Source organism: Argiope bruennichi, chromosome X1 (genome assembly GCF_947563725.1).
Source record: "Argiope bruennichi chromosome X1, qqArgBrue1.1, whole genome shotgun sequence".
NCBI lineage: Eukaryota > Metazoa > Arthropoda > Arachnida > Araneae > Araneidae > Argiope > Argiope bruennichi.
Window position 1 is genome coordinate 98,720,462 of NC_079162.1, and position 18,889 is coordinate 98,739,350.

An 18,889-nucleotide genomic window follows, 5' to 3' on the forward strand; every position below is an offset into this window, starting at 1 on the left:
AGAAAATTGCTTTTTAGAATAAAGGAAGTAGAAAATTATATGGTAATATTTCAACCAATGGATTATTTACCAAATCTGGTCATCAAAAAGAAGAGGATATCATCATTCCCATATTTGCATACAATGTTGGAAATTAGTTTCTGCTGAAAGAAATGCCAAATGATAAATATTTTCTCCACTAATGTGAGGATTTATTCAATTGTCATCAAAAAGAAAATAGTAATATCATCATTCCCTAACTGTATGTAATATAGCAAATTAATTGCTGCTGATAGAAATGCCAAGCGGTTAATTTTTTCTCCATTAATCTGAAGATTTGTTCCATTATCATCAAAAAGAAGAAGATAACATCATCATTCCCTAATTGTATACAATGTTGCAAATTAGTTGCTGCTGATGGAAATGCCAAGTGATAAATTCTTTCTCCAATAATGTGAAGATTTGTTCAATTGTCATTAAAAATAAAAGAATAATATCATCATTCCCTAATTGTATGTAATATTGCAAATTAGTTGCTGCTAATAAAAAAAAGGCTAGTAAATTTTTCTCTACTAATGTGAGGATTCGATTCCAAAAGAAATTCCTCAAATTAGTCATTTTAGCGGTTGAACAAAAGACCGCCTTTCTTTAAACCTTTGACAGGTTCAAGGACTTGTTTTACAGCTCCATTCAATAATCCCACTTCCTGACCTCAACTCTTAACTGATCGCCGCTTCCGAATTGATTTCTTCATTGTTGTCAACAATAGTCTCTAGACAAGGTCTTGTCCCAGAAGCATCATCATGACCACAGAACGGATGCACGTTTGTTCTTCATTCGAAGGAAATAAATTACGACCTTACTGAGACGTTTTAAACTGAAAGCAAGTTCATTTACATCTCCTATTTTGTTTAGAATTCTTGGATGCCATGGGCATCAAAACAGGTGATATCCCGCAAGAAGAAGTCTAGAATTAGTATCTGTGATATATTTTTTTAGATATCATAAAGCCGCCGTTAGTCACGTTGCGTTTGTCTAGCGTTTTGTTACGTGGGTGACGTATGTCTGCCATTTTGTGACACTTCGTAGGACTTTCGAATAATAAGATAAAAAAAGCAGTCATAATTGTGAAGGCAACGACTTTAGTAACCTTTACATGACGCGTTATCAAAGAAAAGCTAACTAAAGTAAGGAATGTCTATTTTTTCAATTTCCACTCATTTACTTTGAAGATGTGATGATAAGATATAATAATTCATGCATACAATTTCGACTTTTTTTACTTTAATAATTTGAAAAAAATATGAAGATATTATCTGACTTTTTTTTAGATATTTACTTATCTGTGTAGATTAGGAATTCAAATTCCTATCTTGTTTAATTTCCACTGAATTTTTTTAAATGCTTTTAGCATATAAAATGATACGTTTTGTATAATTTTTCGAATTATTTTTGCAGTGTTTGTAGGATATGTGAAGCTTTTCTATGTAGTGTTTAAGACTGGTAATTGAGTTGCGCTTTTATAGAAGAATGTTGTTACCATAAATAAACCTTCCAAAATATATAATTTATACATTCAATCCGTGACCTTAGAATCAATTTGAATAGCCATGAAATCAATTTGAATAGCCATATCTGGATCATCGAGGCAGTTCTTCAAATCAAAAGTAGATCAAGTTATTTTGAGATTTCAGATAATGAGTATGATGACCAATATTGTATGCTGCATATATTTTTTTTCTCGAAATTGATCCAGTAAATTATTATGATTGTCAAAATAATATTGAAAATGGTCGTCACTTTGAGTTTTTAATTTCATTTTTGTTGAAATTTGTCGCTAATGCCTTTTTATAAAGAAACGAATGGATAAATGGATTACAGAAATGCACCGTATATATAAATAAATAAATATCATCATACTTGATAATAAAAAAGACGTAATAAATTTTTTCTGAATATATAAATAAAAGTAAACAACATTTTGCACATCATATCTTTAACTAAATAGATAAAAAAACAGTAATGAGAATAATTATTACAAAAATTTGGACTAATAATAATAAAGAATTTTTTTTAAAAAAAAATTAGTCATTTAAAATACGCAGTAAACTAGAATTTCGCTTTGGAGTGTGAGAGTTTTCACTGTGTATGTTTGGCCTAATGGCCTCATAATTTTATCGAAATTCAAAAATTTGATACCCTTTACTCAATGGCCTTCACACAGTTAAAATTAGCTGTGTGAAGGCCTTTTATTATTAAAGCCTTATTGTGAAAGCCTTTTATTATTAAAGCTTTATTAATAATAAAAAAATAATTACTGTTGTGACAAACAAAATTGTTAAAAAAAAATTTTGTGACAAATAAATTGCAAATTGTGATTTGAGATTTGTTTGCGACAGTCAAATCTCAAATGATATAACATTGCTGTGGCGAGAAAATTTGGAAAATGGGAGACAGGTTCATATATAACTCTCATAATTGGATCAAAATTCAAAATTCAGAGACACTTCAGGGAATGGCCTTCACGCAGCTCTTATTCTGACAAAGTGACAAAAAAAATATTATTGTGATAAACAAAAGTGTTACAAAAAATTGTTTGTGATAAACAAATTGCTCAAGAAATAGATAATACACTTTTTAATTTTAATACAAAATATTTTCGAATTCAGTACCGGTTTTAACATAGATAACACAAAATGTTAAACATTTCAAATGCAGTTTCTGCAATCAATGTATGTTAAATTTGCCTAGTATTATTAAGCTTGATTTCTTTATACAATTATTCGATTAAGAAACAGTAAAGTTTTTACTTTTTCAAGGGCTTCATACGTAATCTATAATTTAGCCAATGATAACCGGCGTATCATAGATTATAGATTATCTATATTGTATAGAAGTGCAAAATAGGTGCAACTCCTCTGAAATACTTAACTTGACAATATATAATTTAATAAAAAAATCACTTTATATGATACGAAGAATTAAGAAAATCAAAGAAATATTTCAAGTTTTAATTAAAATATTTCTGTAATCTTAAGATTACCGGAAATCTCTAATACCGTTAATGATATATTTCACTAAACAAATATTATAATAGATATATCGTTCTACGAATATATCTATTTTTTAAATTATGCGTGAGAGTTTTTGCAATTAATGTCATTTGAAAAACAAATTATCGTCTAATGAAATCCTCAAGTCAGTAGATTTAAACTTAAATATTTTAAAAAAACAGTTTTCACGCTTTCTGGGCATAAAATCCGAGTTCTTCCTTCTTTTGTCGCGTCACATAATAATATAAATGACATAAAGTTTGTCAACGAATCAGTAAGCAGTTATTATAAAAAAAGTATATTTGTTTTGCTTTCCATCAGAACATTAACATTATTGTTCAACAAGTAATAGGAAAAATGCCAAGAAAAAGCAAGAAAGCAAAGACGCTAACGAAATTTTAAAAAGAAAACAGCAACAAGTCCTAATCATTTATCATACTTGATAAATGTGTGGGGTTTATCTATAATTACGTATTATATATTGGTTATGTTGCCATACTGTAAGTACACACGAATGCAGGCAATCTGATGAAATTAAATCACGTCTTTAAACACAAATACTGTTCTATGAACCAATTTATTGACAGAAACATTTTAATAAATCAAGTAAGGAAAGGATATGCTTCTAAAGGGCAGCAACCCACCCTCTTAAAGCGTGGCAGAGAACGTTTAGGTGTGTCTCTGATACTTATCTTTTTCATAGTTACTTTATAGAAGAAAATTTAACATAAAATTATTCACGGGTTTTCCCCTATACGTCATACTGAAAATTCCTGATAAGAAAAGGAACGAATTTCCTTATTTTCTTCTTCAAATGCTTTTAATGCATTTATCTAACTCATGTGCTGAAAAATGCATCATTATTCAAAGAATGCTATCAACGAGTTCCAGATAAAAATTTGATTTGATACAAAATTGACTTGCATGATGCAATTTTTTACTTAGAGAATTTAGCTTTATATTTTGCAGCTTGCATGACTTTTGGTAACAAAATTACATGATGTTAATGTCATGTAAGTAAAGCAAGAAAGGAGGGGGGGGGGAATAAAGGTTAATTTATTTCTTTAAGGCAATAACAAGCTCAGTTGCCTACTTTAAGAAAAAAAAATATATCTAAACCAGCTAAATATCTAAAGCTGAAATTAAATGGATTAAGATTTCCACAAATACATTTAAAGCCTATTTCTCGCTGTATTTTATGTAATTTTTCCTTAGAAATATAAAAAATCTGTAAAACTTCACTCAATGTAACAATTGCATATTGAAATTCATTGCATTACATTCTATTTATTTGCATGTTAAATGCGATTTGAATGTTAACCAAATATAAAATTCAAATTTTATATTTGCATTTCCCCTTTTTTTTCTGTGATTTTTATTACAAAGTTAATTAAATTGCTCCATATAAACCCGCTAAGGATGACTCGATAGAATCAGTAAAAATGCTAAATTCACGTCAAAAAATATTTTGTAATTATTACATGCCATTGCCATGTAAGGCGTTCTTTGGCAAGACAAATTTATTAGAAAGTATAAGAGAAAGCTTTGGGGGTACCACTTCCGCTGTTTGTGTAATAAGCTTTGCAAATAAATTAATTCTTGATATGGTCCTAGATTCCACGGCTAACCATATTTTCTAAAGGACTTTCTTTTTAAACTCGAGCATTTCCAGTCCTGTGGCCTCCATCACAAATGGCCAACATCTCTCAAAGAGATAATTGAGATGTCAAACCGTAATAACGACATATGGGGATTTACCACAGCAGTTCCGTCTTATACAGACAACTTCTGACACAGCTGACAAAACAGTCAATTGATCATGTCTTCTTCTAATGGTAAAAAAAAAAGGTATCTAACCACACCCACACTTTCAAGGATAAAACGTACTCTTCACTAAAACAGAAAAAATCAGCTGTCCCTCTTTTCAAGAACACATACATTACACTTAATATATTGGCACACGCAGTAACACAAATCTGACTCGTTAGCATATCAGATATATATGTCTAGAGGAAAAATGAGACAATGCTGTAGATATGCATTCAACGCCATAAATATACATTTAAAGTTTCGAGTCACAACCTTAATATGTGGTCAAAGAGCTTAAGCAACACGATTCTATCAAAATATTGGAGTTTTAACATGATAAAAGTCAAACAATTACCTGTCAGCAATATCATGTCAACATGAGATCACTGGCAACGTCAAGAGTAGATGCATTTTATATACAAACAGATTTATGACTTAAATAATTAATACAAGACATAGAGAAATTATATACATAAGAGTGCATCAGCTAACAAATTGGCAAATTCTAGTAAGAATTTGAAGTTCATGAGGAAAAATAATGAAAAAAACAGCACATTCATACAATTATTTATATGCTCTTTTAATAAACTAACACATGGGTTTTTAACGCTTTTGTTTTATTATCTCTTTATCGTAATGATATCGCTTTATTGGAAGAATATTACGGTACTAATTAATAAAGATGATATGATATAGTAAGGTGATAAACTAATCACCTAATTATAATAATTAGTGTGTCATAGGCATAACCATAAAGTACTCATGATATCAGAAATAAGTTGCTTTATATCATCAGCGGAATCATTATCTCTTTCTTTCCTCTCTGGAGTTAACATTTTACCATATATTCCATAAATAAGTCTAAAATTCCATTTATTCAGCCATATATACAACAAATACTTTTGCAGCATAAGCAATACAAAAATATATACTGGCATTTTAGAGTAAAATAGTCAATTTTAAAGCTTTATTTTAAATTATTCTAACTAAATATAAACGAAAAAACAAAACCATAACCTTCACCTGTGATGCTAATCGCATTATTACTTAGTCTACAACTTTGCTTTTTTTCTAATCTTTAGCAATAAAAGAGAAATTATTATTATAATTACTCATCATTTGGAAGATAATTTTTATCAGTTATCTTGATCATATACAAATCATGACCTAACATATTCAAAAAAGTTAATCCAAACCATTCCGATACTAATGTGTAAGAAAAACTCAAAGCAACCGAACGAACTGAAATTTACAAAATTTCGCACAGATTTAAAAACAGTTGACAATTAGTTTGTGAAATAATTACTAAAAAGTATTTTCGAATGAACAGTTTAAAACTTTGAAATATAAAGTTTCTGCAAGATACAGAATTAATTAATTAATTCTTCCAACAACTATTGAGAACAAAACTTCTTTAGAAATGGGACAGACAGCAGTAGAGGACAACAACAACAACAAAACAAAAACAAAAAACTCCATTAATTTTACTTTACAAAAGCGCTCGCTCTTTTTCATAGATTACCTTTTGTAATAAGCCGACATTTCCCTGGAAATTCAATTCCCCCCCCCCTCCTGATAAAAATACAGATGCGTCTATTACCTTTTGAGATTTGTTTGCATGTTGTAGAGTCAGCTGATATTTTCTGGCATTACTAATTAATTTGCACTCCAAAATAAACATACTCAAACACCATAAGCTTTTGATCATAACATGAAGATGCAACATTTTTGCCATTGTAGTACAACAGTACATTTTGGAAGTACTGGGGCTAAAAACTAACTTCACTTTTTATGGTAAGAAGAACTTACTGTAATCGTCAAGAAATTCGAACTCGAGATTTTCAAGATCCAATAACTAAAAAAACAAGTTAGCCAGAGTTTCTATGAATGGATCAAAACTGGAAAGCTAAGGTGAGTTATAGGATATTTGACGAAAGAAATAGTTTAATCAGTGGTTTCACAGTGAACAATAACATTCTCCAAATTCGCCCAAGACATAAAGATGGACTACATGGAGAATGCCGCGAAAGACACAATACAAGTGACATCGTCGAGACATGCTAAACTTCGCATGTTAATCTATGTTCTCTTATGATATGCTGGGAAGTTATACTTCAAATAACAAATGCAAGACGAATTAAAGATGATTAAGGAGTAACTTCCATGGAATCCATTGACAAAAAATATATTATTAAAAATTTCTATGATTTGGATTTCTGTTTATTACTTTTATAGGAATTTTTTAAGGAAGAGCCTCAAACTGCTAATTATTAATAATTTGATTATTAATAATCTGACTTCATCACTAAATCTAACATTTCAAAGATAAATTGACAAAATAATAACATGATTATCAATTATATTTTTCAATAATCATAATGAGTTGTAATTTTTATCCATATTTTTAGAATTAAACATTCTTTGAATTTATTTCAAGGGAACTTTTGAATGTATTATTGAGAAATACATTTTTTTTCAATATAATAAAATAACTTTATGATTAAAAATATGTAAATATTGTAAGTTTTTAATATATAATAATTTGATTTCCGTGTATAAAAATTTAGATGCATTGATGGCAGAGTTATGAATTTGTCTTTCAACCTAGTTCTTTAATATATAAAAAATCTTTGCCTTAACTAATTTTTAAATATTAAGTATAATACGGCATTAATCAAAAATTCATTAATCAAAAAACTGTTACAAGAATATTATTTTTACGGAAGCATTTTTATGCATCCTAAAATATGAATAATATTTCTAAAAATTTACCATCACAAGTATAAGATATTAAAAAAATTTTTTTTTCTAGAGTGGAAATAAACAATAAGTACTTAACTCATTTGTTTTCATCGTCGGAAGCGCATTAAATGAGTTTAAAAGAGAGATGATTAAAAAAATGAAGAAAGAAAAGGGAAACAGTATAATGAGTTTAAGGAAAAAGCGAAGTGTGTCATTACTAAATACATGATTTGATTTGTAGTTGACCCCTACTATTACGGCAACATCGTGATTTGAAAGTGACTTCCGCTTCCGCTTTTTATCCATCGTTTGAGTTATGAAAGGAAATTTGAAGCAATAAATAAAAATGAAACGGGATCTTTTTTTTAATTAGTGAATTCCCGTTTTGCCTATTTGTTCTAGACGCTGACAAACAGCTGTTCAAAACGGGAAACTCGCTGAAAAGAATCTGCCACAGGAATCGTTTAATAATTTGTTTTTAGATATCAAAATCACTTTTCTATACAAGCAAAATCAAAACTGGCTTTAGAAAACACAAAAGAAAAATATGAGAAAAATGGAAAATATGATTTCGTAAAAAATATATCTAAACTAACGATAATGCTTAATCGCAGAAAAAACATTAACACAAGAATTTTTAACTAATTCAGCTAACAGATTATTCAAAATTTGTACGATGGAGTTTTCCCAAAAGGTTTTTAAGGAAACATTTTTAAAAATGCATATTTTAACTTATTCATCATCAAGTCTCCTGCAGAAAATCTATCACCATAGACCAAATGTTTTCTTATTTAAACGTAATGCCATTTATCAAGAGAATAAATTAAACTGAGAAAGAAAAAATAGAGTGTAAGATTTTTTCAAAATGAAATACATATTATTTATTTGCATGATACATTTTGAAACAATTGACTGTACATAGCCCAATTGGTAGCTCTGTATTATTATATGCAGCAATCTGTGTGTAGAACGATATGGCATAAACAATTATCATACATTGATAATGAATATCCATGATGTATTAGAGACGCTGGCCTCAGATTAGAAAATCGGAACATCAAAACTATGATGCTGGTAACAAAAGAGTTAATCACAAATAACAAAAGCACCCACTATATACATGTAAGTACACGTTTGTACCTGCTCAAATTGCAATTTCTAATGAATATCTTTGCAATCTCTCAATTCTGATTATATCATCCATATATTTAGGAAATCTCAGAAGCAATTTTTAAAAAAAAACGCTTATTTGTATATATACACAAATGCACAATCTATTTATAAATAAATTTCTAAGAAAATCTAGCCAAAAATAATTGCAGTGATTGGAATCTCTAAATCCCCATGAAATCCATCATTATAATAGGACATTTCAAAACAATTAACAAAAAGGCCGATGTGTGTATATCAATAGTATATATATATATGTGCATGTATAATTTATTTACAAAATGAAGTTCTAAGAAAAGCAAGAATATCGGTGCAATTTCTCATGAATGATAAAGTCGTCATTATAATAGAGTGTTTCAGAAAAAAAATGAATTTAAGATGGAACAAAAATACGATGAGCGTAAGAAAAAAGAATTTAAACAAGAACACATCAAAGGACAAACTAGAAATAATTAGAGGTACATTTCAAGGTACAGTAAATTTCAATTACAATATATTAATGGATACAGAATATAAAAATATCATTCCAGATAGAATTCACTTTCAGAAGCACAATAATTAATCAACTATTTGAGATAGCCAGCGATACGCATACCCACACTGCACGCAAATGGCGCCATTTTTAAACAAACAAGGGAAGCAAATGTTTCCTCCTTCCATATCTTAGGCTAACGATAGACCAATAAACTAAGGGGAAAAATAAGAATTAAGATCTCACAAGGCGCGCGTTCCGCAAAATTAAAACAAAAATGCATCTTAAATTATTTTAATTAAATAAATTCGTAATGAATTTAGGTATACTAAATAAAGGATCTATTCAGTCCATCTTCTGAAAACTGATAATACTTTAATATTATCTTTCAAAGCACTGAAAAATTAAAATATATATAAAATTGCTGACATGTTAGTGATAAATTGTAGGTAAATGAATTTTTAAAAAGGGTAATTGTCTAAAATAATAATATTTTTTGTTTGAAATTATGAACATATGTTCGTCTTTTCCACTATTAAAATTTCTATTGTCTTTAAATTATGATTGTAATAGAAAGCATAGAATTTTTTTTTAAATCTTGACATGTTTCTAATGAGTCGCGGATAAATTAAATTCCAATGAAAAGGAAAGTCGTGTATAAAGTTTAAAATAATAATATCCTTTGTTTGAAACAGAAAATATATTGTCGTCTTTTCCACTTTTGAAACTTCTGCTGCCTTTAAATTCTAATTATAATGGAAATCACAAAATAATAATAATAATAATAATAATTAAAATTTCACATGTTATTGATAAATTAATATTCAATAAGAGCGATAATCATATTTAAAATCTAAATTAACAATATCGGGATTTTTTGTACTATATTATCGTATTTACCACGATAAAATAATTTTTGCCTTTGTATTCCGTTTAATATATCAATTTTGATTTTCAAAAAGATTATTAAATTTCTGGAAAATATTTGATTTTAATAAATCCGTTCATTTATAATTCAAATATTTCATTTTATCAAAATATTATAACTGACGTTTTATTGAAATAATAAATTCATTTATAATATTTCACTTTAATAAGCAAAAAAAAAAAAAAATAGAATAAAATCTAAAAAAAAAAAAATTTAAGTAAATGAAACTTGAAGGAAAATTATCTGCAGATCACTTATCATATTTTTTTTTCAAGGTTAGATAAGAATAAAAAGCCATTTGATTTTGCAATGCCAATGACAGCATGAAAAATGATCCACTTTTTCCGTATAATTCTAAAACAGACTAAAAAAGAAGGGAAAAAAAAGAAGAAAAAAAACGGAAACAATAACTCATTATTTATACGGAAGAAAGTAAAAGCTATTAATTTAAAATGACATGAATTATAATTATTATCTGTAGGTGAATACTAGTCAAAAGTTTTCTATTGTTTCAGGTTTAGTCGTTAGACGTTGACCTTAGTTGCTTACAATTAATATATAAAGTAGTGACATGATTTCAATCAAATAAAAATAGGAACATAGAAGAAATTTTAAAAAATGTTATGTATCAGTGTAGCTACTACTGTGCTTTGCAGATTATTTTAAATACATTTTTAGATGGACTTCAACGAATATATTTCAGTTAAACGCGACATCTGTCTACTAGTTTTATTTATTTAGGAGTAGATCAGGAGTGAAAAGAATTTATACATGAATAGATCAGGAGTAAAAAGAATTTATACAGGAATAGATCAGGAATGAAAAGAATTTATACAGGAATAGATCAGGAATGAAAAGAATTTTTACAGGAGTAGATTAGGAGTGAAAAGAATTTATACAGGAGTAGATCAGGAGTGGAAAGAATTTAAACAGGAGTAGATCAGGAGTGAAAAGAATTTATTCAGATCTTCCATTAGACAACAAATAGCTATCAGAAGAATTAGGCTCAAGTAAACGAAGAGTATGTACTAAGAATCCACAATACTACCATAACATTTTCTGTCTCAGGATGGAGACACGTAATAAACTTCTTTTCCATATATAATGAGTAAAAATGTTTATTACACTGCAACCTCTCAGCAGCTGCTGTCTTCCGTTCCAAGCAAAATAGACCGTTCAAAGATTAGAAGTTCCGAAGGGTTTTCATTTGGAAGATAAAACATTCTAAAAAAAATCTCATTCATTATTTCTGATTCAAGGAATTTTAAGATTTATCAAAAGAAAAAAAAACTGCTTTAATAGAATGTTTTTTAAATAAAAAGATAAATTTGTATTAACTTGAAATTAAATTCTCAGTTTTCAAGGAAACTTTTAAAAAATTTTATTTTTTAATTAGAAAACAAGTTCCTAATGAATTTAATTTGTCAGTAGCAGTAGAAGAATGAACATCAAGCTGGCCTTTTCTTTCTCAAATTTTTCCTCAATGATTTTGTGCATTTGCCTTATTTTACAATAGAAGGATTCAGTTGACTTTCTTGCGAATTTTCCATTATTATACTGACATTAAACATGGATATCTTGTCTCAGATTTAAAAAAAAAACGCACTTGGACATCATGTGGAGATCAAAGAACTACGCGTATGGGAAAAACGACTTTTTACTCTTAGCTTAATAGCTGTGTCTGCTTAAATCTCTCAGCCCAGTACAAAGACAAAGGAATCTATCTGTTTTCTCTCGCATTCGGTGTGAGAAAATTAATTTCGATATGACTTCTCATGCTGTTTTTGAATGCGTGTATTTTTTGCTCGCTTTCATCTTCATAATATGTCCACATTTAGAGAGATAAAAGGAAAAGATTTTCTTCTTCTGTTTTTTTAATTGTACGCTTTGTTGCTCAAAAAAGTTCAAGTGGCCATTTTAACAGCTATTTTAATGTTACGTTCATGGATCAAAAATTCTAAGCCAAACAAAAGTGGCGTTGCCTTACATGTTCATCCATCTCTACGGTTCATTTGAAGCACTCAACAGAAATTTTTATTTTGAAGGCATCATTCAGCTTCTACATATAAATAAAGACATCGTTTACATTCTACAAATAAAGACATCGTTTACATTCTACAAATAAAAACATCGTTTACATTCTACAAATAAAGGCAGGCAACATTCAACTTCTAAACATAAAAAGTGCGTTTCTGGTTTATAACTTTAAGTTTTTAAATACGAATCAGGAAAAATAACTAGATAAAAAACATGAAAGCTTTTCAACATTTTAATAAGGATGTTTATAATTAAAAAATAGTTTTTAAGGAGAAGTTTTTAATGGATAAATTGCTTATTTTACTGATAATTATGAGAAAGCATCAGAACAAGTCAGTGAAGGGAAGTGAGAAAGAATAATTCTAGTAAAATGCATAAACAATACTATATTTTATATTGTTTTCTGAATGTAGTAAAAAAAAAAAAGAATTTTGTAATGTAATGAATAATATAATGAATTAGTAAATGAAATTAAAATTTAAAAATTAGTCTAGCTTATTCAGATAAAATATTTTGAAAATATTTTTTCATACTCATTCATCATTTCTGTTTATAGTAATACAATTATTTTCACATTCATGTGAAATAATAAGAGCCTTGCTAACGACTATTTATGATCATTCATTTAACTTGACTTATTTTATGTATGTAAAAATGGAAATTTTTCACTCATTTCCAAATGCACTAGAAATTCTACAGATTTCTGTGCATTCGATGAGCAGACATTATTTTCGAATTTTCAGATCTTTGAATCACTTCGAATTTCAGATTAATTGAATCACTCAATTACATTTTGATCCTACACATTGGCACTACATCGTCATTAATTTGTGAAAAAAAAACAATATATTTTTAAGATTTGAAACTAACTCTAATAAATCATAAAACAAGACTAAAAAGTAGAAAATAATAAAAATTTAAAAAATCTACTTTTTAATAAACTAATAAAAGAACATTATTTCCAAAATTTGCAATCAAGCTCCTGAGTAACATGTACTAAAGACTGAATAAAGACTTCATACTCATAAGCTCTTCTAAACAGATTTTTCATCATTTGATTCATAATACAGTATACTTGAAACGCTTTTCCATTAAAATCGTCTTGCTACTTAAAATAGATAATACACAAATCAAGAATCGATACCTCATTCATGTAGATAGTAAAACATGAATAATACACAATTTCATAATTAAATGTATTTTGAAATGGCCGTGAATTTTCAAAAAAATTTATTTTATAAAAAGATGATACGATTTATAAATCATATTTAAAAATCTTTAAAGAAAAATGACAATTGATGCAATTTTCATCGTCAATTGATGGAATAAGTCATTGATGGAAATGAAGTCAATTCATGTTCAGATCATATACGCTAAATGCACCACGCAACTTTGATACTTTATACTGAATAACTTGCAAAACTGGGAAGAGAGTAAAGCACTTGAATTCTAAGCATAACGTAAGAATAACATTCAGTTTATCAATGAACGTTAAATTTCAGATAACATGAGCGGCTGAGTTAATCATACATGTGTTACGTCGCATGATTGATTTCATATTTAGTGTTTATTTATAAAGCATGAATTAATATCATGAGTTAAGCATCTTCAAATTATTAAATCATAGTTATTTGAAATTCTTTTTATTCTTCTCTTCGCCACAGATGTTTGAAAGTACTCTTCATATCAAATAATCATTTTGATAAATATCTTTGTAAGTCCGAACTCGTATACTTATTCTATAAAAAATTACATTTTATTTCTTTAATTGACACATGCTTTCTATGAGATCTCTAAATAAATTAAAATTTTAACTATGCTATTGGGCATTATGCTTCTGAGGCAGTAAGTGGGAGAAAGGGAAAGAGTCCATCAATGGAAAGAGCCACGATTTGAAATTCAAATGATTGCCAGTATCAAACCCAGTCAGAAGATAATCAAAACTGCTCATTCAAGCAAAGAAAATAATTAAGTTCCAAAAGAGTAATTTGTACTGTTGTTTGTTACATGGAAAAATAACATTCACTCTCGCAGAAATGAAAGTAGCTTACCGACACCGTTAAATCAAAATGACATAAATGAAATTTGCCAAAACATTTATAAATGGTATCTATGTCAGCTCTCAAATTATATTACGTAATATAAGCCGTAATTTTCACAAAATACCATATGTCTGTAAAAGTTACAGCTACTGCATCAAAATTTCCAATAATCTGCTGTATGTAATTTTTGACATACGATATTTTAATAGCGAAATTATATTATGTTATCTATAATCAAATGCATAAATTTTAATAGAAGCTAATTATATATTTAATTATTCTGTGATATTAATTTTGATCTATTATGAGCTTATGACATGCTTACAGATAGATCAGATATTGCTGATAAATTTTAAAAGACAGTGCTAGAAATTTTGAATTTGCAAATCATTGATTTTGAAATATAGGTATACCATTATTTCTGATTGCAATGATTGATATAGATAATTATTGTTGCAATTATATATTGATTATTACTATGTTTTTCTTAGAATAGAGAAATCTCTCCGTATTTATTCCAATGATTAATAAATTTATCTTACTCTATCGCAATAAGTGTTTATTTACTCACATCTTTGACAACTCATTTCAAGTTAATATAATTTAGCTCATTCTGAATTAAATTAATTGTGGATTTTCTTTCACAACGGTATCGGTTTCCACATTTTGGAAAAGCAATTATTTTTATTTCATGAAATGAATCCAGGATTCGTAAAGAATTTGATTCAAGCAGAGAAATTGAAGTGGAACAGTATGCATAACAAGATTTCCGAACCTCTGCATATTATTTACGAAATTTGCATGACTCAATAACAGTTGATTACAGAATTATATCTTTATTCATTAGTTTTAAATAATTAAAATACAGAAAAAATGTTATTAATTATACTTCAGCCCATAATTTGTAATACAAAATATCAAAATCGAATAAATTTTAAATCTAAAAAAGAAAATGTACATGGATGGTTGGATCCTTTATTAATTATATTGATTCATTTTGAAATCTAAAGCCATGTAATAATTGTATAACAATGATTTAGGTTTTGGTTTCATGATATAATTGTGAGTAAATTAACAAGTATCAACTTTCCGTAAAATGATTTCTAAACATTAAATAAATCAAAATTGAGCTGATTGAGCATTGTTAATTAAAAACATTTTGCCACATTTTAAATAATAGGTACCGGCAATTATCTGTCAATATGATTGACGGTTGATGTTTTCTTAAATTTTTTCAGTTAAGAATACGTTTCCAGTATTGGCAAAATAATAAAAATTCAAATGCTTAAAAATATATAAAATTCATAAATTTTATGTTGTTATTTCTTTTAAAGTCGTTTTTTTTCTTATACCTAAAATGCAAGTAAATTTCTGTACTATTAGAGTATCTAATCGAGAAAAATTAAATATCTTTAATTTTTATAAAATGTTCCATTTTGAAACAACTACAAAAAAATAAGTAAATGTCATTTATGAAGGAGTTTGCACTAACAAAAAACAAGGCATCTAAAATAAATATATAGGTAATTTTCTTAAATGTTTTAATTGAAAATAAAATGACTATGGATTTTAAATTTATGTAACTTATTTACCAAAATATCATTCATTAAGGGATTAATTTATGTTGAGATTTTTAAATATTACTAACATCTCTCCAATAATAATAAAAATATTTTGAAAAATAATAATTTTTTAGGGCACATTCAGGCAAATTTTAAAGGTTCTTTTTTATTTGTCCACAGAAAGAAAAATAATAATTCAACAAAAACTGTAAGTTGCATCATCAAACAGTTAAATAATAATCTATCTGATCGGATCAAATCCATAAAATTCTTTATTGAAAACCCGCTTTTTCAAACACATAGCCTGCAGTGTCAAAAACCTGTTCAGTAAGATAATGAATTACAAGATTCTTTGCTCCACATCAAATAAAGAAAGAAAAAAAAGAACTTTTCGAAGTTTGGTCAAACTTCACTCATTTTTTTGCATTTGGAAATTCAAGGTTGTTAAAATACCAACGGAAAATAATCGCAAATGAAACACTTTCCTATCACGTGTTAATTAAAAAAACAAAATGCCTGGAGGCAATAATTTAATGCTGATTTGGATAGAATTAATGAACAACAACAAAAAGAAACTATTTTGCAAGCGAAACAATTACCCACGTATCGAGGAAATAAATTCTGATTGCAAGGAGAAACTCTGAATTTCTTTTTATTCGGCTTCAAAACGTGTGATACTTTAGCAGCGAAATGGAACGAAACATCTTGATAAACAAACAGATAAAAAAGAAACAATAACAAGCAACCATTTCGCGTGTCTGCTTGTTATTTTCTGTTGAATCAGTTTGCTAAAAAAAATGACCCCACAGTAGTATGTAGCATATGAAAATAAATCTCCGAAAACGTCCAAGAAAAAAAGAAAGCAATCCACTTCTTAACATGACCGTAATACATGTTTTTTCTTTCATTTCTTCACGGTTCAGTAGCTACATTAAGTCATCTAAAGAAAAATGAATTTGCACAGAATCAAAATACAACTAGCGCGTTAGTAAATTTCTAGGCAACCATAAGAACATATGGGGATCACGATACTAGAGGCAGGTGAAGGTACATGCAACAAATAACGGACGAAACTTCATTTGAATTGCTTATACCTCTACAAATATGAAGGCAATAAAAAAAATAGTCTATTCTTCGGAATCTGTTTTGAGTGTTAAAACGATGATGCTATTTATTCCTTTAAAAAAACTGAGATCAATAAAACCAGATCTGTGCAAATCATCTAAAACAGTTAGGCAAGTTAAGTTTTTGAATAAGAAAGAGAGAAATCAGTTAAGCAGAAAAAGAAAGTAGTTCAACAGGTGAAATACTTTTATTGGATACTCAAGGTCGGAATTCGCAACAAGAACTTTGAGTTTACAATTTGAAAAGTTAATTCTGAATCGATTTGAATACAATCAATTCATGATGCATATCGAATTCATAATGAAAAAAAAACAATGATCTTTTATTTAACAGTGAAAAGTTTAGTGAATAACTCTAACAAATACATTTATATCAATGGATATTAAAAGTTATCCGCATCTTTATGCAAACTTAATAGTGAAAGTTTTGGTGAATATTAGGAACAGATACACTTCTTTCATTGGATATTAAACTCCATATGCATTTTTATTCGAACTTGGGGCTGAATATTTTAAAGATAATCAGTAATAGATTCGTTTTCAATTGATATTAAAAACACCCATACTTTTATCCAAATGTCAAAAATTTCAATTGGAAAAAAGGTGGCTATAAGAGTATCATATTACTTTTAATATTAGTAACATTTTAAATATTTGTCGAAACCATTGGAATTATTTGAATTCTAATAATATTAAGTTTTAGAATTATTTAAACTTAAATAAATTTGATAAGAATAATTTTAAAAATAAGAATTTGGAAATTAAAATTAAGATAAATTGGAGATGAAATAAATTAAATGGTCATGGATTTGCGATCATTTTTTTAATGATGCAACCGGGAATGGTTTTTTAATGCATCAAAAATATATACAAAATAAAGAAAAATACTAAATTTCACTAATCGGGAGACGGATTTGGTTTGATAATTTTAAAGTGAAAACATTCGCGGCCAAATTTTAAACGAGCACTTACTTAACCCTCAGTTCAGCAGACAGCGTGGAATTTAATAATGAATGCGTTGATTCTTCATCCGCAATTTTTCGTGGAGGCCTTGTACTAAAATCGAATAAATGGAACAACGTGCACGGAATTAGTTATTTTCCAAGACACGTTTTTTCAAGGAGATAACAACACCCGGCATAATTATTCTAAGATAAATAGTCAGTAACAGATATGCACATTTTTTGAGTCCGAACACTCAGTTTCGAATAAAAATAAGCTTTTTTCATACCTCTTTTAGAAAAGCCAAAGATCATCACATCATGTTGCTTCCTGTTATCTGCGGACTGTCAGAGACAACAAATGTTTCGGAAGTCAGCTTTTCCCTCTCACACTTTCAATCCTTTAAAGTGGACACGCGATTAACGTTTCGCTGCGAATTCGACGGAGATGAGTGAGAGTAGGCGAGAGTTGGCGACTGCTTAGTCAGCTCGGTAGTCGCCAACCTGCGCAACCGGTTCACTTCCACACATCCGAGCAGATTGACGTAACGGGCCACTTTCGCAAGTTGGGTCACTCCGCGAGGAAAAAACTTAACATTTCCTTCTTGGTTTTCTATTAACGGTGTTCAACTAACTGATGGAGACATATACAAGGGGCGGAATGACCGAATTATTGTGGACATTACTTTTCATTTCCCGCCTTTCATATAAAACTCTTCCAGAAACTTTTATTTTTCCCCTTACTTCCGCTCATCCCGGAACCAAAAGATCTTCGGCCGTTTGCTTCAGGTTTTAGAAAGAATCTTGATCAATATTTTTCGAAAGAGAGAGGGAGTAGTGCAAAAAAGAGGGACTTAGTAAATAAAATACTTTAATTTTTTATAATAAATTAAAATATAATTAGTAAAATTAAAGTTGTCCAATAAATTTAAAACTTAAAGGAAATAATTTCTTAAAAATTATTTACTTTTTTATTAAAAAGAAACTATTAATAAAGATTTATTATTAACAAGAATCTAAGATTAGAAAT

General features: G+C 28.3%; 1 protein-coding gene across 2 annotated transcripts in view; it reads right to left on the reverse strand.

Moving 5' to 3' along the window:
• Positions 1-18,318, reverse strand: part of LOC129958683 (uncharacterized) — a 63,300-nt gene extending 44,982 nt beyond the window's left edge. For both annotated transcript variants that reach the window (XM_056071328.1, XM_056071325.1), the window contains exon 1: positions 18,150-18,318. The gene's annotated coding sequence lies outside the window, so the exon portion shown is untranslated. The remainder of the gene's footprint in view (positions 1-18,149) is intronic.
• Between the last annotated feature and the right edge of the window lie 571 nt (positions 18,319-18,889).